The 8,678-nt window shown below is 30.3% G+C and overlaps 1 pseudogene; it reads right to left on the bottom strand.

Moving 5' to 3' along the window:
* Window positions 1-692: 692 nt before the first annotated feature.
* On the bottom strand, window positions 693-6,417 carry LOC107934075 (chaperone protein dnaJ 13-like; annotated as a pseudogene).
* Between the last annotated feature and the right edge of the window lie 2,261 nt (window positions 6,418-8,678).

Raw genomic sequence — 8,678 nt, 5'->3', positions numbered from 1 at the left:
CCTCATGGTAGCTAACCCATTTGAACTAATGGGATTCAATAAATACCCAAATGGGAAACTTGGATACAACTTTAAGGGTTTAATATTTGCCATTTTCAGGTTTGATTAATGAAAAATGGTGGGATTGTTGCGGAATAAGTGAAGGACTAAGTTTTTTAGAGAAACGATGAATGTTTTAACTTGATTTGTCATCAAATTTGCAATTTTTATGTAGAAGAAAGGTAAAAGAAAGTGAGCCCGAAACCATAAAAGGAAATTGCATAAAGTTGGGCATAAGGGAATAACATGAAGTAGAAGATTTGCCATTTGTCCTTTTAGGATATATATTTTTTAAAATTTTTTATAGTTTTTTGAATTTTTATGCTTTTATTTGAACAATTCCAATTTGTTTGTTAACAACTTTACATGGTGATAGTAAATTGCACACAAAACAGGGTTTAATTTAGTTGCTTTCCCAACTATTCTTAATTCGTGACATCTAATAATTACAAAATCCATAGTATCTACAAACCATTCTCTTATTCTAAAAGTATGTTATCGATATGTCAACAATAAAAATAAAAATAAAAATAAAACAATGATTAGACTAATCTAAGGCAGAAAACAGAGGCATCTCCCAATCTTGAAATATTTAGGGAAGGTTCACCAACTTTAATCTTGAAAGGATTGCTGAGGTGTTTGAATTAGAGGCAAAATCACATAAACAAGGAATTTATTCAGCAATCACAAAATTACACCAAATAAAATACCATTCAATGCTTCTATTCAGGTTGCGAACGATCCAATCTAATGAATTTATATGACTGAAACTTGTGGTACCTTGAAGCATGTCTGGTGTACAAAATTGTCAGAGTCAAAAAGAGAATCATGTGAAAATTTGTAAATTCAGATTTTGTGCACCAATTTAGGTATTTGCAACTCCTCGTAATCATCTACAACAACATGATTCTAAAATTTCAAGTTGGTCAATATCCTTCTTCGTTACCATTTATCAAAATAATTTTGTTCAAAAAAAATAAAAGTGATTAGTCCGTAGTACCTCATATCTGTCACTGCAATAAGTGTACTCAACATGTAATTGCTTAGATTCCCTAGGGCAAGGATCGTAGAAGCCCATAATGCCTGACTTCTTTACACCACCATGAAACTGTGTCAATACAAAAGATAAGTTTTGGTAATGGGATCTATCAACTACTAGATTTTCAGATGCATATGAAGCCAATAAACAAACTAAAATGTATCCATAGTCAAATTATTCAATTGGCTTCTGTATTTACAAAATACATGTTTCAAGAGTCTTAAAATTGAAAGAACCCATGTTGGATGGTTTTTGGTGCACAACTTCCATAGCTTATTCAGTGGGAATTTTGTCTTCCAAATTTCTTGAGTTATTGGCTAATTAAACATAAGGCATTATCACAATAAACCAAATGACATACATTATCATATAGTCAAAGAAACAAGCTTTAAGTTTCCCTAAATTGTTAACGAGGAAATTTAGAGATAATGTTACATCCAACACTTGTAAGGTAATTCATTGTTTGCTTCTCTCAGCTCATCTCCTTTCTTCAAAGCTTTACGATTTTCATAAATTGCATTAGTAATAACAAGTCCACCTGTTTCTTGTTGCTTATTTCTTTTTCTGTTGGTCACATTTTCTAACAACTATTGAGCTTTTGCAACTGCATTCCTTGCCTCTCGGACCTTTATACACACCAAGTAAAAATATATTCTTAAAATTATTTGAACACAACTTATTTGCTTATAAAAAAAGTATGCAACACCAATATTTAATCTCAAAATTGTTATATGCACCACCTTCCTGCCAAAACATATAGGAATTCAATCATGGCTTTGAAAATTATGGTGAAAGACAACGTGGATTACATCTCAACTTTCATTTATATGAGAAATACTATGACCAACTACATAAACATATAACTAGAAATAAGTTACATAGTAAGTATACAACAAAAGAAGATTTCAAGTATCTAGAAGAAAGTAATAATAGGCCAAAAGGTAATAAAATTAGGAATCCTAATGCATTCCAATAAAAATACCTCGGTGGCAGTCCTTTCTATATTTTTTAAGTTCTTTTGCTTTTCCCTCTTAAGGTAATATGGTTTAAAAACAAATTTCTGATGTGTGCATATAATGATAGTCATTTATGTAAAAACAAATAAAATTATAAAAGACAAAAGCAAGAAAATTTAGAGACATAACTAGTTTATCCTCTGTAGATGATATTTAGCTTGAATTGGGTACAAAATAACTTCTAAAATAATAGTTCTTATACAAGAACTAAGAGTATATCCATGCACCTAATATCTAAATAACTTATTCAATTTATCCAAAAGGAAATGGAATAAAGAACACCATTCAAACTGCATAAGCGATTGGCCTAAACTGTAAGGAGTAATAGAAGTGGTTACCTTGAGTAGAAAGTAAATTGATGTTGGAATTACAAATGCCCCAGTAGCTAACACATAGTTAAAGTGCCTGGAAAGCAAAATCTGCACATAACAACATAAGCAACAAATTAAAATGCAAGACTTTTAATCACTACGAGAGATTAATCTTTATTAAAAAAATCCCAACAATAAAAACTAAATTTCTAAAGTTCTTCCTTGCAGTAAGTCTACAATTTCTTTTACTTAAACCATGCTTAGATACAACATTTGGTTAACAATTAATATGCTTCAATACATGAATATAAAAGTTCATCCATATACACATTTGTGTCTAACCCATGGCATATTATATCATAACAACATATATATTTTCCTAGTGATATATTACTCAAGTGTACACCATTTGATTCTAATTCACCCAATAGAAAATTAAGTCATATACACTTGCAATTACATATTTTAATTTCTACTACATATTGACAACCGGACTTATAATTTCTATTACACATCGACAGCCAGGCAAAATTTTCTAAACGATAATATCATAAAGTTACATAACATACTTGCTGGTTCAATTTTAAAGCGTTTCAGTTTTGAGAACTGAAAATAATGCAAAGATAGACAATTAGATCCCATATGAAATTCTACACAAGCACAAATCTCAATTTCGAACCAATCCTTGTTAAACTTCACACTGGAAGAAAAGTACTACACATCAAAGTGTCAAATGAAAAAAATAATATCTATGATTTTTTTAAAAAAAAGGTAATTTTATGCTTTAGATAGAAAATACCTATGAAATATGCAAAATGACATCAATATTCTTATAGGAATAACTAACTTTTGACTTCCACGACGCAACTCAAATTTCTAAAAAATACTCTGGGCAACAAAAGAAAAGATTTAATATTTAATGACCTTTATGATTTTTGCCTTTTATCATACATATAAAGCATGAACTAACTAGACAAGTATATATAATACAATAGTGCCAACAAAATGATAACCCTTGGTTGGGTGTAGGAATACAATATTTCGTCATTGCTATAATTACTAATAATTAGGACTTTACCAAATTATGGCATTATAATGTGCAAGACAGAAGTAATTACCCAAATCCCAATTGTATACAACATGCGAATAGTGCTAAAATTCGACACTTTCCTCCCGCCACTGATTTCAACCTCAAGAGAAGTGTTGGGGAGAAAACAAAAGTCAATGCAGATTCTTAAGCTTAGCAACCATCGTTCTAACTAACTAAACAAAAATAGTTACTCAATTTAAGAAATAAATTTGAATTCTTCAAAGTGCTACAGCTAAGTGAGAGCATTAAACAACTTGGTATCTTGGTGTATAAAGGGAATGTTAGCAATAATACACTTTTATGGCTTTTTTGTATTCCATTGAAGTATTTGGAATAAGCACATATTTGAAAGCCTAATTACTTTATGCTGCTTTGTTAGTTTGCTTAACAAATACAAATAAGCAAACTGATCATTTAGGTTGGAATTAAGTACATCTCAACAATTTTATTGAGTTTACAAATAAATTAAGCAAACATGACAAGTGTACATCGACTTCAGGTTGTGTTTCAATTATTTTAACCCGATTCTTATCGAACGCGTATGATACTTTCTCCTTCTCATATTGGGAAATATCCCCTTTGAATGTCTAATTTTATAAGAACTATTAAACCACTTATCCACTTCCAATGGAATGACAATAGAAGAATTGTTTCTATCTGCTATTAGGACAAACACTCAGTAAGAAAATGACACTTATGCAAAAGATTTTAATATGCATTTGTTAAGTATCGTCCTTATTACAATATTGAATACCACCCAAGCATATCTCATTGTTCAGATCATGCAATATATCATATATGTAAAGCTCATAAGTAGAGTGGAAGAAACATGTCATTCTAAAAAGTACACTAGATTTTATCTACACAATACAATAGAAATTCATTATCATCATAAACAACATAAAAGAATAAATACCAACTTGCCTAGCATATCAATCATCGCTATCAATTATACAAGCATACCGCCTATATCTACCTACAATACGAACATGAGATTTTAAGGAACAACAATGAGTATAGCAAGTGGATATCCCAAAAGAATGAGTGACAAACTGCAATTCTTAAGGTGAATGGAATTATTAAAAATAAATGCAACTAGGATCATGCTGGAAAAAAGTAATAAACAAGAATACGAGGCATTAGGGAAAATAAATGGAAAAGGTGGACTAAGAAAGGCAAGAGTACTAATGATATGGTATCATTAGAATATTCAAAAGGACCATCCATTTGTCCTTATCCCCATAGGAGGTTGAAACAATAATATTGATAAATGATAATCAGCATCAATGTGCCTACCAATTATAGCTCTAAATTTTATAAGCTTTTTGACAAATTTCATAGTTGATCTCCATTCAAAGTCAAGTTCTAATGCATAAACAATCATAAGACACTAATATTTCACTAGAAAATTCTGGATGCTTATTGACTATTTTGAGTTAAGAGCGTAAAAAAATGTAGCTTTAAGGGTCTACCCTAGTCCAGGAACAAGAGAATCTAAGTATAAAAACTATACAAAAAGTCTTTTGGGTATCAAGGGTATCTTCTAGCCTATTATAATTTATAGAAAATTTGATATATTTTCTTAAAGGAAGCTACACTGGTATTTTCTTTTTTTTTTAGTTATTCTACAATAAATTTGGTAAAAAAAATAGTGAACATTGACTCACATTCACATCTCCACCAGCAAACATATTATCTTATTTCATTTTCCATCCAACCATAATATATGACTCTGGACCTTGCACTATCTGTAAAAGTGATGAAGACCAAAAACCAATTGATTAAGAATAGAGCCCCAAACATATCAGCTAAAATTAAGAGTTAGCCTTTCACAATTTCCTGGTGAAGAATGATAATCCAACTTAAATTAAAAATAAAAAAGGCATACATTTCCACTTGCTTTATCGAAGAGTTGATGAGTTCAGGAATTTAAAAGATTAATTGAACCATCATGTAGAGACTTTGAAATGGCCATTGTGGCAGTTAAGTGTAATGATAACTGGTTGGGAAAAAAGAGAGGAGAGAATGAGGATACAAAGTAAAAACTACTACATAGTAAACAAATAGAGTTAAACCCCAAATGCCTACCGTGTTGTCTGCACCCCAATAATACTACATAAGGCAACTGATCCCATAAGTTCTATGGAAGAAGTTGAAGAAATTGCATGCCTAAATACAACTGAGGCAACCCTACCACTGAAATTTCCTTTGACTCTCAAATTCTACCAATTGTAAGAGTATTATGTTTTGATAATTAAGAATGAACTTAACTAGTCATAACCATTCTAAAGTTTAAAGAAAAACAATTCAACACGCTATATTAATGTAATGCAATTATAAAGAAACATGAACTAACAAGCATTCAACTAAATCAATCAAATTAAGAACACAAAAAAATGGGGGCAATACCCTCCCATAATGCTATCACCATTTAGATATTGAGGCAGTGATAAATTAGCCAAAATTGTACCCGTAGGCAAAAGAAAATGAGTCGACATCTTTTTTTGTTCCTCCATGCGTCTTAACTTTTCGAGTTGTTCTTTTAACTCTTCCACTTTATTCAACTTTAGGCCAAGCTCTAATCTAGAATTCAAACCTTCCATACCATAAATATCGTATATTTGCCTCTTGTTCTCATCAGATAATATATTATATGCTTCACATATCCTTTGGAAATTCTCCGTAGCAGTTTTTTTCATCTAAACCAAATTTTTTTTAAAGAAACATTAATCTCGACTTGAAAAAGTACTAAAAATTTTGTTGGATGAGGAAAACTTACATGTGGAGCTTGATATTTGTGGTGATAAACTTGAGCCCATTGTTGATAACTCTATGAACTTCTTTATCGGAGGCATCTGGAGATAAGTGTAACAATGCATATAGTTCTCTGTTTGAAGGTCCGCTAGCTTCATCTTCCTTCATTTTTTTTTTGCTTCAATTTTGGAAGCAGTTAATAAAGTTGGAATCTATTCTATGTTACGTAAATAATTTTTTTAGAGAAAAAATAATTTTTTTCATTTTTGTTCAAGATTAAACATGCCATTAGCCACTAAACAATAGAAAATTTTTGTTTTGATCACTTAATTAAAAAAATTACAATTTGATCCCTAATATTTTGAAAATTGTTTCTTTTGTCATTTTTAGATTTTTTTTGTCATTTAGTGGGCAATTATTTTTTTTAAAGAATAGATAATGGATATTTCTATATTAATAATACAAGAAAAAATTGGAGGATAAAAAATAATTTTTGATAATTTTCTCTCACTTTATTTATTTTTAAAAATTTTATCTACTTTTATTTAATTTTTAGAAAATTTAAAAATTTTAAACAACTTTCAATTTTTATCAATTTATATATAATTAGAAACATGCTAATAGTTGACTGACTATTTATACAGTTTACCCTATTTTTATTATTATTGTATTTTAAACTTCTACTTTTATTTTCAAGGATTTAGTCTATTGATTTTTTGGAGTTAAAAATTCAGGTTCTGTTGTTACTATTATTAAAATTCTTCTATTAGACTCATTACTGTGACATTTTGAAATTAAAAAAAATTCAACTGGTAGTCATGTAATAATAAAAATTACATTGAAAATACTGATTCATATTTTTTTTAGAAAAATATATAATTAAAAAATTTGGCATAAGCATTTTATTGAAATGATACTTATTTAATAAATTTTCATGTAGTGGGCAAGTTACTTCACTACATATAGAAACCGGGAGAGGTTAATGCATGAAAAAAAAATCAACTTCTAGGCATCCAATTGTCAAACTGAAAAAGGTTTCTAGAAATTTGAAAATCCATATCTCTTTTGAAAATTGTAGCCTTGTTAGTACTCTTTTTGGTAAAGTTTTTTTTTTGTATTTTTATTGTTGAGGAAATTTTTGAGTAATGTCAAGGAGCAATAGCAACTGGTGTCTAACATTGTTCAACTCAAAAACTTACCATGTTTTAGTTGGCCAAAAAAATCTTTAAGCTTTAATTCTAGTTGACACTTTAGAAGATTGTAAGTCCATCATTGGTATCCAAACTACATATAGCAACATTTCTTAGAGATTGGTTTGGATTTGGATTAAGGAATCAACTTCCCAACTTTGTTGACATTGGATCAAATTGGAAAATACTTGAAAGTATATCCTGAATATTCATACTTATCTTGAGCTCATTAGAGATATTTTTTATGTTTATTATCTTAATGGTTCCTTGAGAAGATTTATTGTAATTTATATAGTATGTTAGCAAGCCTCGGCTCCTTACAAATGGAGGAGACTTGTATAGGTGATGTACTGATTTGAGACACTTAATCTTGTCCATTGAGGAACATTTTTTGTGAGTTCATTGAGTACAAAATTAAGTTTTCAGGGGAAAACTTAGTGGAGAGTCATATATATCTTAGGTACAAAAGTAATTAATCTAATCTGGTAAGTGTTAGAGGTTAAAATCACTTACTTTATGCGTTGCTAAGATAGTGGATTGTTTCGCTAGGAAAGGCCCGGTAGATGTAGGAAAACTGAACTACGCAAACATAGTGAGTCATTTGTTTCCTTGGTTATACTCAATGCCTGAAGCAGTTGACTCTAGTCTTTAGCACTACTTTCAGCACTGCTGGTGTTTTTCTTACAAATATCATATTAGAAATTTCATTTGGTATTATAGCCTCTCACTAAACACATCTAGTGAATTTTTTGGGTTTGATATTTGCTTGCAATGGAAGGTTTATCAATGGCACCCCGCCTATACTCAATGATGCTAATTATGCTTACTAGAAGACGAGAATGATGACTTTTATCAAGCCAATTGATGAGTAAGATTGTAGATCGACTCTTCTTGGATGGAAGCATCCATTCATTAAAGTTGATGGAGTCAAGACACCAAATTTAGAATTAACTTGGACTACTGAAGTGGAGAAGCTTATCCACTAAAGTCTAGGTGGAAAGCAAGATGACCAAGTGAACTTTTCTTTGTGGTTTGAAGTTGGCCGCCTAAGAGGGAAAGATTACCACACAAGTGATGAGTAGGTTGTTAAGGACGATTTTTCTTCACGTTTGCTTCCACTTTATTTTTTTCTAAAAGATATCTCCAAGCTCCCTCACAACCTTAACAACCACCATATGAACAATTAGTTTGGAAATAGACACAATAATACAAACTTAAGATAAAATTGAACTTGAACGA

Source organism: Gossypium hirsutum, chromosome A08 (genome assembly GCF_007990345.1).
Source record: "Gossypium hirsutum isolate 1008001.06 chromosome A08, Gossypium_hirsutum_v2.1, whole genome shotgun sequence".
Taxonomy (NCBI): domain Eukaryota; kingdom Viridiplantae; phylum Streptophyta; class Magnoliopsida; order Malvales; family Malvaceae; genus Gossypium; species Gossypium hirsutum.
The sequence above is the reverse complement of the archived record's forward strand: the minus strand, read 5'-3'. Positions and strand labels throughout refer to the sequence as shown.